The following is a 14,639-nucleotide window of genomic DNA, read 5'->3' as shown; positions in this document are numbered from 1 at the left end:
GTCATTGTCTTCATCCATTGTCACTAAAATAAACATTGTTTATTTATTTATGTTGTTTTTTGTCTGTCTTTCCTACTAGAATATAAGCTCCCTGAAGGCAGGAAACTTTGTTTTGCTTACTGATGTTTCTCTACTGCCTAAATTGGGTTTGGAGCTCAGCAGGTGCCCAGTCAATATTTGTTGAATGGGTGGATGAACAGATGGATGGATGGATTACTGCAATGGACCTATAAATGGTATCATTACTAGGCCATCTGGCTGGCTCAGTCAGTGGAGCATATAGCTCTTGATCTTGGAGTCACAGGTTTGAGGCCCACCTTGGGTGTAGAGATTACTTAAAAAAAATCTTTGAAATAAATGGTATAATTGCTTCCTCTCCAATCCATCCTTCTATCAAAATATTCATCCTAATATCACTACTCTCCTCCTAAACTGTCAATAGCTATATGTGATCTATGAAATGACATCTAAAAGCCTTCAGAGATGTAAACCCAATCTCCCTTTACCCCATATCCAATGTAGCTACCTCTCTAATACATCCTAAGGTCTTGTCACACTGGGAGACCACTCATCTATCTATTCTTGGACACACTGAATGCTTTAAATACTTTGAGTTTTTAGACCTGTATCCTTTTGTTTCAGAATATCCATCGTCTATTTTGCCCTCTACTGAAATCTGTGGATGTTTCCAGGCTTTGCTCAAATGTTCTATCATCTATGAAGCTATTTCATTCTCCCAGTGAGATTATGGACATGGGTTCCATAGCACAGTACTACATGCCTCTAACTTCTATAGAAGTCACCCTCCTTTGAGCTGTATCTTTACCTGACCCCAAGATGGGACTATAACATCCCTGAACAGGCATCATAGGTCTACTCCATTTCAGTTCCTTGCATGTGGTAAGTGACTGACACACAGTTGTTGAAATGAAATACATGTTATCACTATAACTGTGGATTTTGAGACAAGGGGATCATCAAAAGATTACATATTTAGATCCTGTATAGGAGTAATACTCCAATACTTAAGCAAATTTCAGTGGGACTGAAAAGAAAAATAGAATTGTAGCTTAAACCAGCATGAGGTAGGAGCCTTCAATAATAAACTCCAAAGATATAGATATCTTCTTTCCTTCTGCTGGAATGCCTGGCACAGAGAAATCACTTAATTAGGAGTTTGATTCTCAGCTAAACACAAACTGCTCTATTTAAACTGAGCACTCACTATTGTTGCTTAACCACGTTGTGGTTTATTCAAGTGCTCATGAGGCCTAAAGAATGCCAGTCAGGATGCCTCTTGTTACATAAGGGTGCTTTTCATGGAGTAATGTATTGTTAATTTAAGAAACTGTGCCTCATCTGCTTGCTGGTTTCTCCTCCCCAGGCCTGTCCTCATAATGTACTCAGCTAGTCACTGGCCAGGCCCCGAACAAATGGTCCAGTATGCAGGATAATAAGCACATATGGAAAGAACAGTAGTTCTCAGGAGATTGTTCTAAATCATTGTTTTCTTATGGAAAGTAGAGAACCAATAATTCCAAGAAGCTTTTATAGCACAATCTTTCCTGAGACAGTAGAGTGAGTTTAAATTCTAGACCCGTGAGCAACAAATTCAGACAGGGTCCTCCTGCCCCTTGCTGACTACAGAATACTAGGTTTCCTGCAAGAGCCTAGAGGTAGAGGTTCAAGGGTAGAGGTTCAAGGGTAATGACAAGCACCTCTTGAACTCCTTCCCCTCTGGTTTGCTGATGTCACTTACGTTCTTCCCTGGTGTCCTGGAAAGGCTCTCTGGGCTGGAAGATTTTGAGTCCTCCTTCAGCTAGCAGCTTGCTCTTTCATTTACTTCTAGCTCACATAATCAGCTTGCCTTAGCTCAAGCTACATAACAACCACCTGCATTCCTGTGCTGTCTATTTCTGTCTGTGGAAGCCACTGGCAAGGTGTAAGCTACCATGCCAGCCCTGGGAAGACATTTCTCTTCAGGCTTCCACAGCCTCATAAGAACAAGGCCACTTCAAGGAGCTTTCCTAATCAGGACTTAGGTTTTCTGTTTAACCTCTCAGGACTCCACTTTCTCCTGTTCCCTCTACCCACAACCTGATGCACTGACATTGCAAATTGGCTTGGTTGCAGCTCATCTGGGGATACATTGAGTTGTCTATTCATTACTGGGGCTGTATTCATTTTTGAACTTGGCATTCCTTCACCATAAAAACAGTGAACTTTCTGTGGCCACCAGCTGATAGCACTTATTCTGCAGCATCCCAAACAGAACCATTAAGCAAGGTCTTTAAAGAAGGCACCTGCTTCTCTGCCTTTTAAGACGTGATGGACAGGTGTACTGAGGAGACTAGACTTTTTAGAACAAAGTCTAGTCTCTTTACTGAGAGCCTCAGGGAGTGGCACTTTTAGTGGGGATGCATTTCAAGTATTATTCCAAGAACTGGAAAAGGAAAACCTCCCCTCTTGAACAAAGAAGTAGGTGATGGTTAGTCTATCTCAGTGGTGAGGCTCCTGACCCATTTATCAGTGAGGTTGTAAACAGAGTGGAGCTTCTAACGCAGTTCAGTGTTTAACCACATGACCTTGATTTGATAGATTACTTCCAGTATTCCTATGGTTCATCCCGATATAACTTGCAGAAACTATTGTAATAAAATGGCTTTACCTCCACCAGTTATTCCATGTAAAAAGAGATTAAGTAAGGAATTACAAAAAGCTTCCACAATTTACATAGTTTTCTTCAGAATCATTTCACAAGTAGATTCAAGTTTCTCCTTTTTAACTGTTCTTAACCTTAATTCAAGAGAAAAGTTAGACCAGTTAGATTTCTCTCAGTGATAGTCTACTTTTTCATGGAAGTGGGTAAAACAGGCCTCTTGGGTCCCTCTTGATGCTAAGATTATTGTTCCCTCAAAGAGTTTTCAAACTTTGGCCTCAAAGGTTACCATATGTTCAACATTTTCTAAATTTAATAAAAGGAGAGTAGAAAATTAGAATCCTGGCATGAAGTTGCTAAACATGACTGTGCTCTAGGTATGTCTTTGGTTCTACATAAAGTATCTAAAAAAGGCAGCCCTTAGGTCAGTGCAATTCATAGATAATTGATCAGGCAACCTTTGGATTATTGAGAACTTTATTGAGATTATTAAAATAATGTTGCTTATTTATTTGTCATTTTTCATATTATTTATGAATAATATGTTAAACATCTTGGTTCAGAAAGCTTTGTCTACATTCTTTTGTTTTGTTTTATTTTGTTTACCACCTCTTTAGGATAATTTCCCAGAAGGAGAATTCTTAGATTAGAGGGTCTCGATAAATACTGCCAAACTGCTTTTCAGAAAAAATGCTTAGATTTTCTTTTTAAAACATATCTAGTGGGGCATCTAGGTGGTTCAGTCAGTTAAGAGTGCAACTCTTGATTTCAGCTCAGGTCATGATCCCAGGGTTGTGAAATCAAGCCTCAAATCGGGCTCCATGCTCAGCGCAGAGTCTGCTTATCCCTCTCCCTCTGCTTTTCCCCCTGCTTGCTCTTTCTAAGATAAATAAATAAAATCTAAAAACAATAATAACCACCATATCTAGCCACAGATATATCAAGGATCTTTCAAATGGAGATAGTTGACTGATAGTTTTAATCTTTAGTTAGCTAAGTATAATTAGTAGGACTCAGATATGACTATGTAAGGTAACCATTTATTTACCGGTGATTATGTATAGGCCTTTCTGATGTTGGAAGTCTCGGGTTCCCACATTAAATCGGTCTATATGTTATAACATACACTATAATGGACAAATTATTCCAGATAAACAAATGGGTACCTGGATTCTGTCCCAAAGGTTATGTGATCATAGTGTAGCACATACAGGATAAAATTTTCAGAAAGGTATGAAGAGATTGACTTGTTCATTCATTCAACAAACATGACTTGAACACTGGTCAGTTATGAGAAACTAGGGGTAAGCACCAGGGAATCAAAGTAACATGGTACCTTCCCTGTCTCTGAGAAGCCCACCAAGGGAGACAGAGATGTAAATAAAAAACCTAGTAGAACAAGATGAGAGCTTTATTAGAAGTTTATCCTATGGAACCATGAATGAAGAAGGCCCCTGACTCTATGGAGGAAAAATCCTGGGTAAAGCTTTGAAGATGCATAATGTTTTAGGTAGCTTTGGAGGGTGTTGAGAATGATAAAAAGAAAAAAAGAGAAAACATTTAGTAGAGCCTGGGGATTGAAATGATCAGGGTGTGGAGATGTGGAAAGCAGGGTATGGAAACCACAGGGAATAGCAGGGTCACACTGAGGAGAAGGTGGATCGACATGACTGGCAAACTGGTTAGTCCTTTCCATAAAGGGCTCTAGGGGTTCAAAAGAGGGAGAAAACACATCCTTAAGAAGATCAGAAAAGGGTTAAGAGAAGCCTTTGGAAGATGGGCAGGATTTGTTAAGATAGGAAAAAAGGAATATTTCAGAAAGCAATTAGTGACCTTAAAGTTTTCGAAGCGCTATCACGCATATTAATATATCATGTGACTTTAACAACAAGTTAATGGGGTAAGGTATCCATTCTTACCCATATGACCTCATAGAAACTATGAGTCAGTGGGGTTAAGTGACTGGCCCAAGGTCACACAGTTGAGGGGTAGCTTCACAATTCAGTAAATGGTGCCCCAGGGGATGGTTTTGTTGGAACATTGTGGTACTGGCAGCTGATGTTGGAAGGTCCAACTTCTGACTTCTGACATCCTTTGCATTATACTAACTAAGCTGCTATCATGTTTATCACTTAAAATGAAGATAGTTTAAAATACCTAAACTATAGTTTAAAATAGTGGCTCCTATCTTTTAATATTTTACACACTGTTGCTTTTATCAAAATATTTTGGAAAGATTATCTTTTGTCTGTGTACATATATGCATCATACATGAAGATAAGCATATATGTAAGCGTGGATATATCAAATGTAAGAAAATATTAGGTACCTGAACTTGCACTATCATCTGTTTTCTTTACATTGGGAATTTAAAAAATTATATATTTAATCATACTAAATCAAAGCAGTATTGCACGAATTGCATCCCAGCCTCTAAAACTTCAACCTGTGTAAGGAAATGACTGGTGTTCCATGAAGCCAGAACTGGGTGAGAAAAATCAAAGGATAATTCCACATAGAGAAACAAGATCAGTGCAAGTACTTTCCAGTGTAGGCTTCTGCAAACAAAAGTAGTATTATATTAGATTACTGAATTTTGTTTTGAGTGACCTAGAGTTTTTCGGCTTTTTTAGTGTAGTGTAGTTCTAAGAAAATGAAGGCAACTTCATAAATGACATAAATACTAAAATTTAACAGCACAAGACACATTATAAATATCTGGTTGACATTTGAAATGTCTCTGGGAGACATTTTAAGCAGCGAACCGATTTATTAAAAGGTTAGTTATCTTCCTCAAGGTCACCAAGTTAGGTAGCATAAGGGCGGTGGCTGAAATCCAAAGCTTTTGACTGTAATCTTGGTCCCTGCAATAAATTAAAAATGTCTTCATGAGACCTGACACGGGTACTGTCAGAAATTGGCCAATATTCTTTCACACATTCGACAAACAGATCTGGAGGCTACCCTGTCACATGTCGGCATATGTCAGCACATGTGAGTTCAGCTCACGCAGAATACACTGGCTGGCATATCTGACACCCTCACATGCGGATGCGAGTTTAAACATCAAGAAGAGCATGTTCCAGAGTTTCGCGGAGTATCCTGCTCACGTCTCTCAATGGCTGCAATAAGCTGCACTAAGTCCATGTCAAGAACTCTGCCTCCGAACATTTTGTTTCCTCTCATTCTTCCAATCTAGACTATCGGAAACAGGTTAAGCTCTGAAAAGACAGTAAGACAAAACGCTCAACCTTCAGTTTATGACTTTGCCAATAAGAAAAGACTTAAATGTGGCATTTATTACAAAACGTGTGGAAAGGGCCTCGTAGAAACCATATGGCTGTCAGTAGCAGCACAATCTCATTCAAAGGTGCCAAGCACATTAATGAGACGAGGATGTCAGGAAAAGCAGAACTCGATCAATGCTTCTCCCCCACGTGCAGTTGCCCCCCCATCAGTCACTGTGCTCGCTCTGTGTAAATGAAATCAATCAGCGGGGATTTCTGTAAAATGCGTACAACGGTTGTCTTCTAGACTCCACCAGAAGATAAATGATTCCAGACGTTGGACTGCAGCCATTTTCCCACACATGCTACGAAGTTCTGACATCCATATTGGGCCATAACACTGAGTGGTTTCTGCCTTGGCGAGTTTACAGCCAGTGCCTCTACTTCTGGTTTGCACTAGTCAGCCAGCTTGCGCTGATGCATACTGAGTCCCCTTCTGCCCGTGTAAAACATCGAGAGAATCGCTTCTTTCCAAAACAGGGGCTCCTGTGATGCCCCTCCAAGCTTTGCTATTGTTCGTATAAGCTTACCATCCCAAACCACTGTTTCAGATCCCTTTGGGCTTACACAAGTCCTACCCTAACATAACATGAGACGTACGTATGACATCCAACACAAACCGCTTGGATGTAACACACAAAAACAGACAGCTCAAGCCCCACTTTAAGACTAGTATGCTTTCGAAAACATGCTAAACGTAAGGAACAGAATTGTGAAATCTAGCAGCTTGTGTTCTGGAAAAGGGTAGAAGGTTTTTTGAGAAAGGCAGACTAAAAGATCCAGAAGCAGTTTCCTTTAAAGACCATGTCAACACAATAAGATGATCCGGAAGGCACGCAGAAGTCTAGGTCATATTCACGGCTATTTACATAACCGACCCCACAGAATTAAACATCCGATAGATAGCACTTGCTGTCAGCCCCTTGAATCTGAGAGATGGGCATTTTTCTCACTAAACTGCCTTTGGGGAAAGATACAAATTATTTTGCTCGTATTTCAAAACAATAGGGGGGAAAAAGTCCTATGTCAATATCTATAGTCTGAGATAAAAACAATTTTCTGAGGTTAAATAGAAGTAAAACAAATCTTACTATTTTGCTTTCAAATGTTTTTCAAGTGAATAGCCAACACGAGAGGCGCTGCTTTAAATTTAAATCAAGTTCTTGTTAAAAGAACGTCCTCCTGGTCATCAAATATACCACAAAGAAAACTTTATATATCGGTAACACAACTCCGTGCAAATAGGAAGTGACTGTTGTCTTACCCACCACCACCTCCTTTCCTATGGAACACAAACTTACTTTGTTGAAAAATGTCCTTAGGCTGGGCTGTACTTTTGAAACAAAGCCACTCTCTTCATTTCATTTTCTGTTTTCTTGAAAACTGCTCCTCCGAAACTGACAGATGGTGCATCTGTCACTGAGTGTTTCCTCTTCGTTATCTCTGCCAGCTAATATTTCCTCTGTGCTTAGCTGTTGTCTGTGAGACTGTTCCACATCATTCTAGCCTGATCAATGGTGTGCCTGGTTTGAGGTTGGCTTTGGCCCCGCCTCCAGCTCTGAGAGAGAAAACGAAAACTCACAGCTGGATTTCCTATAAATCCTCTCCTTTAAATCTGGCTCTGCAGCTATGGCACATACTAGAGGAAAAAGCTGCCAGTCTGTCACAAACCAAGGGGGTGATCCTCTCCTAGCACCCCCTCTGCCCCCACGCCAATGCCAAGCATGTATGTTATATAACAAATCTCATTTTTAAGTTCGCCTGAAACTTCACAGGACAACAGGAAGCGCTGTTAAAGCAGGCTTATGCTTTTCCATGCCTAATGAGACTCAAAAGAAGATGCCCATGACTAAAACACACACACACACACACACACACACACTGAAATATTTAACATTAAAATTTTGAAAACTGATCCCAAGCAGAAAATGCCAAAATAGTACATCACAAAATAATTTCTATCCTAAAACACAAGTAATCATTCATATTCAGATGACATTATATCCTAAGCAACAGGATTTGCTAGCATTTATACTACTGACGAACTTGGCAAATGTAGAGAATACACAAGATGCATTTCAGGTTTTGGCTGAGAGAAGGTTGTCCTACCAAGTAGAGTAGAACAGCTGAATTTGTAACACCAGTCTTCTCTGTAAGTTAGTAGGACAGAGGACACATTTTCAGAGTGATGTATTCGGCACAGCCAACAGGAAACAAATCTTATTGGGCAGGGAAGCTGCACATTTACAGCAAATAGGTTATATGAGTATTACTAAAATAAGGATTTGAAGACTGAAGACTGTACTAGGATCCAGAATCAGCAGGTCTGGATTCAAGTCTCAGTTTTGTTTCTTGGACAGTGTCCTTGAACAGAAAAGGCATACAGTAAGCTCTGGAGACCTCACAGGTGATTGAAAGATTAAATCAAGACAATAAATTACTTCATTGTTATTATTCAACATTTGTATTGTTTTCTACAACAGAGAGAATATTAAATAAGTATAAATATTTAATCTGGCAAAGAGTGCTACCAAAATAAATACCAGCCTGTGATAAAGAGCACTAGAGACAAAAGGATTCCAGGAATAATGTGTAGGGTACAAAGTGCATCCTGAGGACAACAGCAACTTTGACTTTGAATATTTTAACTCTTTGGTGAGAGAGAATACATGGTAAACATAGGTCAAGTGGGGCTCAGTAGTAAAAGTTTGAAACCTTAGTTCTCTTTACACATCCTCACAGAAAGAATCCTGGAACTGTCATCTGCTATTAGTCCATAAGTCCTTTAAGGGCAGGGACCTACACAATTGGCATGTGTTGAGTAAGTGAATGAATGAGAACTTGAACTAGGTAAGAGTTACTCCCTCCAAAGGAGAGAGTATGGATTATTATGAGAAGCCTGAGCTTGAAAGTGGAGGTTACCTGTGTGTCCTTCCAGTGTCCTCAAATGTGAGATTGGGGCTTTCCAGGTCACTGAAAAGAGACGAGATTTTGCTCCGGGGGGCCCCCTGACCTGATCCTGCTTTCTGACTTCCCCTAGCAACTCCCCTGCCTCCCACTTCCTCTCCTGAGAATGTCATTCTGCGGACAATGAGTGAGTCAAGAACCAGGATATTTGTAAACAACCCCTTAATGAAAGTACATGGATTATTAGGGTAAATTCCTCTTAAATGGGGATGCGAGTCTTTGCTTGCTGTGGCTGGAAAGAAGTCACCTTTCCAAGCCTAGGGGGACCCTACTCCATGTGGGCTATGTACAACAGGAGTAGACTCCTGGAGAAGGAAAGGCAGATGTGATGGGCTCCTGTTCCTACCCTGAATGCCACTCACTGCCAATGTGTTTCCGTGTTTTTGACTAAACACACTGGAAAGGGAATCTACTTTCATATTAATGATTTCAGGTATATGATCTCTTCTCCCCAAGCTGCAGGGCTATGCCAATTTGGGGTAAGTGAACTTACAAATTGCGAAGATCTAAGCTAATAAACATATTTTTAATGCCTACCTATGCAAGGCACTTTACTAGACAAACCAGAGGATGCATGCTTCCAGCTCTCTAGCTACCACTGGTTTCCAGCAGCGCAAAAGATTATAATCAAAAACAGGATCTGAAGCCAGCTGGGGATAGAAAGAGCACAGCTGGGCTTTGAAGGAGAAGGATCACATCTAGATTAAGGAGTGGGAGAATTCAGAAAATATGACTAGGGTGGTAGCACTAAAGTTTGGGAAGGATTTGTGCAGGCAGAGATGAGGGGGAACACTTGAAAGAGGACACTCTGAGAAAAAAAATGAGCTCTAGGGCACAGAAAGAGACAAGAGGCAAGGCAAGCTCAGGAAACCAGAAGCTATCTGAGTCTGCTGAAGCACAGGGAATGTGGGGGAATTGTGGAGGATGAGACTCCAAAGATAGGCTGGAACCACATACAGCGGTATGGCCTCGAATGCTGGGGCAAGGGGTTTAATACTGAGTTCAATCAGCAATCATGAACCCTGGGAGGTTCTAGAACACAGGTATAACATAATCTGAGCAGTGAGACCTAGTAACCATGTTTCCGATAGATTATAAAGGAGGCAGGAGGTAGACTGACCCACGTGGGTGGCTACTGCAGTAATTTAAGCAAGAGGTCATGAAGGCTCGAGCTTAGAGGATGAGGGTGAAGAAGGGAAGGGTCCTAGCAGCATCTGCTTAGATATGAGGGTCAAGGGAGATGAGTCAAAGAAAATCCTACCTGGAGGAATTTTTCCCGGAGATATTTGCAGACATATGTACAAACACATACAAGTTTTTATTTCAGCATTATTTGTAATTGCAAAGTATTGCAAACTACATAATACCCACCAATAGGGAACCTACAAAGAAATTATGGTACAGTCATATAAAGAAATACTATACAGCCATTTAAAACAGATATGCAGCTATATAAGAAAGCCATTGTAGAGTACTGGTGATAGACACCAGATTGCTAGTGCTGAACCATGGCAAAGGAAGAAAAATATTGGGGACTGGAATAAGCACTGGGAGGGGATCTCAGGATTCAAATTCTACTTCTACTTTGGGACCCAGCTTCCCCAGAACCAGGACAACCTAGAGTTGTGCAGTATACAACCAACCCAAAATATGTGGCAGCTTTGCCCATAACCACCAACTCAAAGGTGCCAGAAGCCTATCTAACTCAGTCTTGCCCATTTTCTTGATCAAAAGCCCAATACCCACATGCCTGAGGAAATCAGTACTTAAAAAAGGAACACAATCCATATTTGGGACAAAAATACTTGCCAGAATTATACCAGATGGCAAAACAAATGGTTTGGCATCTGAAGCTTCCCATTTTTATGAAGCTCTGAGCATAAGAAGTCAGTTATGCATCACAAGCCACATCTGTGCCCAGGTGTTAAGTGCAGAACAAATTCATGAATCAAGCACAGCAGTAACAAATAGGACTAATCTACTGAAATGCAAATCAAAACCACAATGAGGTATCACCTCACACCTGTCAGAATGGCTAAAGTCAAAAACACAAGAAAAAAGTGTTGGCGACAATGTGGAGAAAAAGGAATCCTTTTATACTGTTGATGGGAATGTAAACAGGCCCAGCCACTATAAGACAGTATGGAGGTTCCCCCAAAAATCAAAACTAGAACCACCCTACAATCCAGGAATTCAACCCTGGGTATTTACCCCCAAGATACAAAAACACTAATTCAAAGGGATACATGCATCCCTATGTTTACTGCAGCATTATCTACAACAGCAAAACTATGGAAGCAGCCTGAGTGTCCACTGACTGGTGAATGATAAAGAAGATATGGTATATATACACAATGGAACATTATTCAGCCATAAAAAAGAATGAAATCTTGCTATTTGCAACAACGTGGATGCAGCTAGGGAATATTATGGTAAGTGAAATAAGTCAGTTAGAAAAAGACAAATACCATATCTCTCACTCATGTGTGGAATGTAAGAAACAAACCAAATGAGCAAAGGGGAAAAAAAAAAGAGAGAGAGACAAACCAAGAAACAGACTCTTACCTACAGAAAACAAAATGATGATTACCACGAGGGAGGTGGGTGGGAGGATGGGGGAAATTGGGGATGGGAATTAAAGAGTACACTTGTCTCAATGAAAAACAAAATAAACTAAAATGATTTTTAAAAAGAAGAAGAGACAGCTATCAGATGAAAAAATGATGATGACTTAGCAAAGAGGAAAACAAAACTGCTTCCAGGGAGGTCTAGCAAAGAGGAGAAAAGTTTAATAAAAGATTCAAGGAAAGACAGTGCCTACATACAATGCATTGATTCCATTTGTTTAAGGAGCAGCTAGATCTGAGAGTCCTTGGTCCCATTCTCTCCTCAACACACCAAAAAGGTGCAGGATATATTGTTTATGGGACTTTAACAACAGAAGCTCTAAACTTAGGGACCTGGTTACAGAGTAGGGCAAAGGTTAAGTGCCAGATTAAGTGATATTCCACAAATTGTGTGGTTCAGGCCGTCCAATCCCCTTTCTTTTAATCAGCTTTGGGACAATAGAACCCAGGCTTACATCCCTGAAAGTTTATATATGAAAGCTCACTCTCTACAGAGATAAAACATCTTTTTTTTTTTTAAAGTAGAGTCCAGGCTCAGAGGAGGGGTGCAAAAATTGTACAGCAACCATTTGTGGTGGTGTGAAAGGGCACCACAGGAGGATCCAAGAGGCTCCTTGGGATTTTTTTTCTTTCTTGCAGAGAGCCAGGCCTGACTATTAGATCTTTCTTGCCAGCTCTGTAGAGAGGAAGACATACTGAGGAATCAAGGACTCCAGAGAGGACAGTGCACATCAAGGCAAGAGCTGTTTAGATGTAATAGCGTGTAGAAATATGCCTTATGCACAGAATCTGTGCAGGAGCAAATTAAGAGCAGTATTTCATGACAGCAGTACAGCTTCATGGATAAGAGTGTGTTCTTTCTTTAATGCAGTGAAGAAACTGCCTTTATGTTCCAAATGCCTGGGTTCTAATCTGGACTTTGCCAGATACAAGCTGCATGAGTTTGGACAAGTTGCTTGAGATCCCTCTTTATTAAAGGGGAAATAATACTACTCCTCTTGGGGTTATTATGAAGATTAAGTGGGTTAATACATGTAAAATGCTGGGGATAGAGTTTGCCATCAACATTCAATATGTGTTACTCATCATTCCATAGTTAGAATTCTAAAATATAGGTGATTACTACTACAGTTATAGGGCTGAATATGATTAATCTCAATTCAAGAAACAGAACTCTCTGCAAGAATAGGTAATTGCAGTACTCGTCTGTAATTTACTCTAAAATACTTGAGTATACATGGTACAAAGTTATGTGCTACTTAGGTTCAGCTATAACCCAGGTGCGGCTAGCATCTATCTAATAAAGCATTCAAAGTCTGAGACAGTCTAGCTGGTATTCTAAAGAGGGAGCCTGTGCTTCAGAATCTGCTGATATAAACCCTGCTGGCACTACCTCTCCATTAACAATCTCCAGTTAGCATTCCGAGTGTCAAAAAGAGGTTTCAACTAGTGAAAACGGTTACTGTTGACTAGTGTGCTCAGTGGAATTGAGATATTCAAGAAATATGGACTGGCTACAATATTTCAGTGTGTAAAACCTGGTAAGGCCTTTATATCTCTGGTGAACATGCTCCAGTCTCAATCCTGAAAACAGTCCTAGATGTGTTATTAATATGAGTTGATTGCAAGGTTCTGGGAGAGTAGATAACCTTCTTTTGCTCCAGAAGTACTTATCTGCCTGCCATGATCTGCCAAAAAGAACCCAAGAGTCATCCATCACACTGTAATCATTGTAGTTCACTTAGCCATGATTTCTGGAGAGTTGCTCTTGTCTGATGCTGGCTACACAGGTGACAGAATCGGTTTTGGGAATGGAGGTGCTTGTCCTAAGCCTCTCTCGGCTCTTTATGTAAGGCTGTAGGTGAAGCCCGTAAAAGGAAACCTGCACCCAGGTTATGTGAATTGATGTACATGTGGGGGTGTTTGTTTAATAAATGTCCATATACCCGGCAGAAACTGGTCCTATGTCCAGTTATCGATATGACTTAATTATGAAGTTTTGGGGAGAGTAGTTGACCCTCTTCTGCTTCAAAATTTCTTCTTTGGCTACTTTCATCTGACAAAAAGAACCTAACAGTTGTGTGTAACCAATGTGATCATTTTATTTACTAATAAAGGCAGCATGAGACATACAACCCATAAGACATTTAAGAAGATATGCAAAAGTTCCAAAGATTGCTTGACCAAAAAGCCCGGGACAAAGATGTTTATTTTGGTCACATCTGCTTTAGATATTGGATTCTAAGAAATTCACTGATTCCTTAGATATTGGATTCTAAGAAATTCACTGATTCCTTGGCAAAAAAAAAAGGAATTAGAAAAAAAAAAAAGACCCAGAAAGGTACTACACGTTAATTTATATTATGCTACAAATATAATTTTAAATATGAAAATACAGTTCTTATCCTGAAGAAGGGTTCATTCATTTTTTAAATTATTTTGTTATCTTCACAAAGAAATAAAAGAATATCTATAGCACATTTTAATAACTAATAAAAACAACTTTTAAAATACTTTTCTTTAGGGACACTTGGGTAGCTCAGTGGTTGAATGTTTGCCATTGGCTCAGGGCATGATCCCAGGGTCCTGGGATCGAGTCTCACATCAGGCTTCCCTGCATGGAGCCTGCTTCTCCCTCTGCCTATGTCTCTGCCCCCTCTCTGTGTCTCTCATGAATAAATAAATAAAGTCTTAAAAAAATACAATACTTTTCTTTAAAATAATTTTAATTACACCAAATATTGCTCACAGTAAAAATTTAAACAAAAGTCCATTTTTACTTACAACTCCTAATTCTGCTTCCCCTCCCTAGGGGTTATACTAATAATAATTTAGTGTCCTTCTTCCAAACTTTATAGATATAGATATCTTTTTATATATATCATCTATACATACACATATATATACACATATTTTATATGAGTAAAACATATCCATACGTGTCTACACATAATATGTACATATACACCCATGCTGCACACCTACTAGGTAATTCCTTTTATATAAACAGAATCATATTATATGTACTATTCAATATGTCTTGGAGAACTTTAAATGAACAAATAAAGCTACCAGCTGAATCTAGTGGAACCCAATTAA

The 14,639-nt window shown here is 39.7% G+C and overlaps 1 protein-coding gene across 1 annotated transcript in view; it reads right to left on the bottom strand.

The window, feature by feature from the left end:
- STARD13 (StAR related lipid transfer domain containing 13) overlaps positions 1–14,639 on the bottom strand; it is a 377,570-nt gene that overhangs the window by 91,298 nt on the left and 271,633 nt on the right.

Source organism: Canis lupus, chromosome 25 (assembly GCF_011100685.1).
Source record: "Canis lupus familiaris isolate Mischka breed German Shepherd chromosome 25, alternate assembly UU_Cfam_GSD_1.0, whole genome shotgun sequence".
NCBI classification, from domain to species: Eukaryota; Metazoa; Chordata; class Mammalia; order Carnivora; family Canidae; genus Canis; species Canis lupus.
Note: the sequence above shows the minus strand (reverse complement) of the source record. Positions and strands in the feature narration are given on the sequence as shown.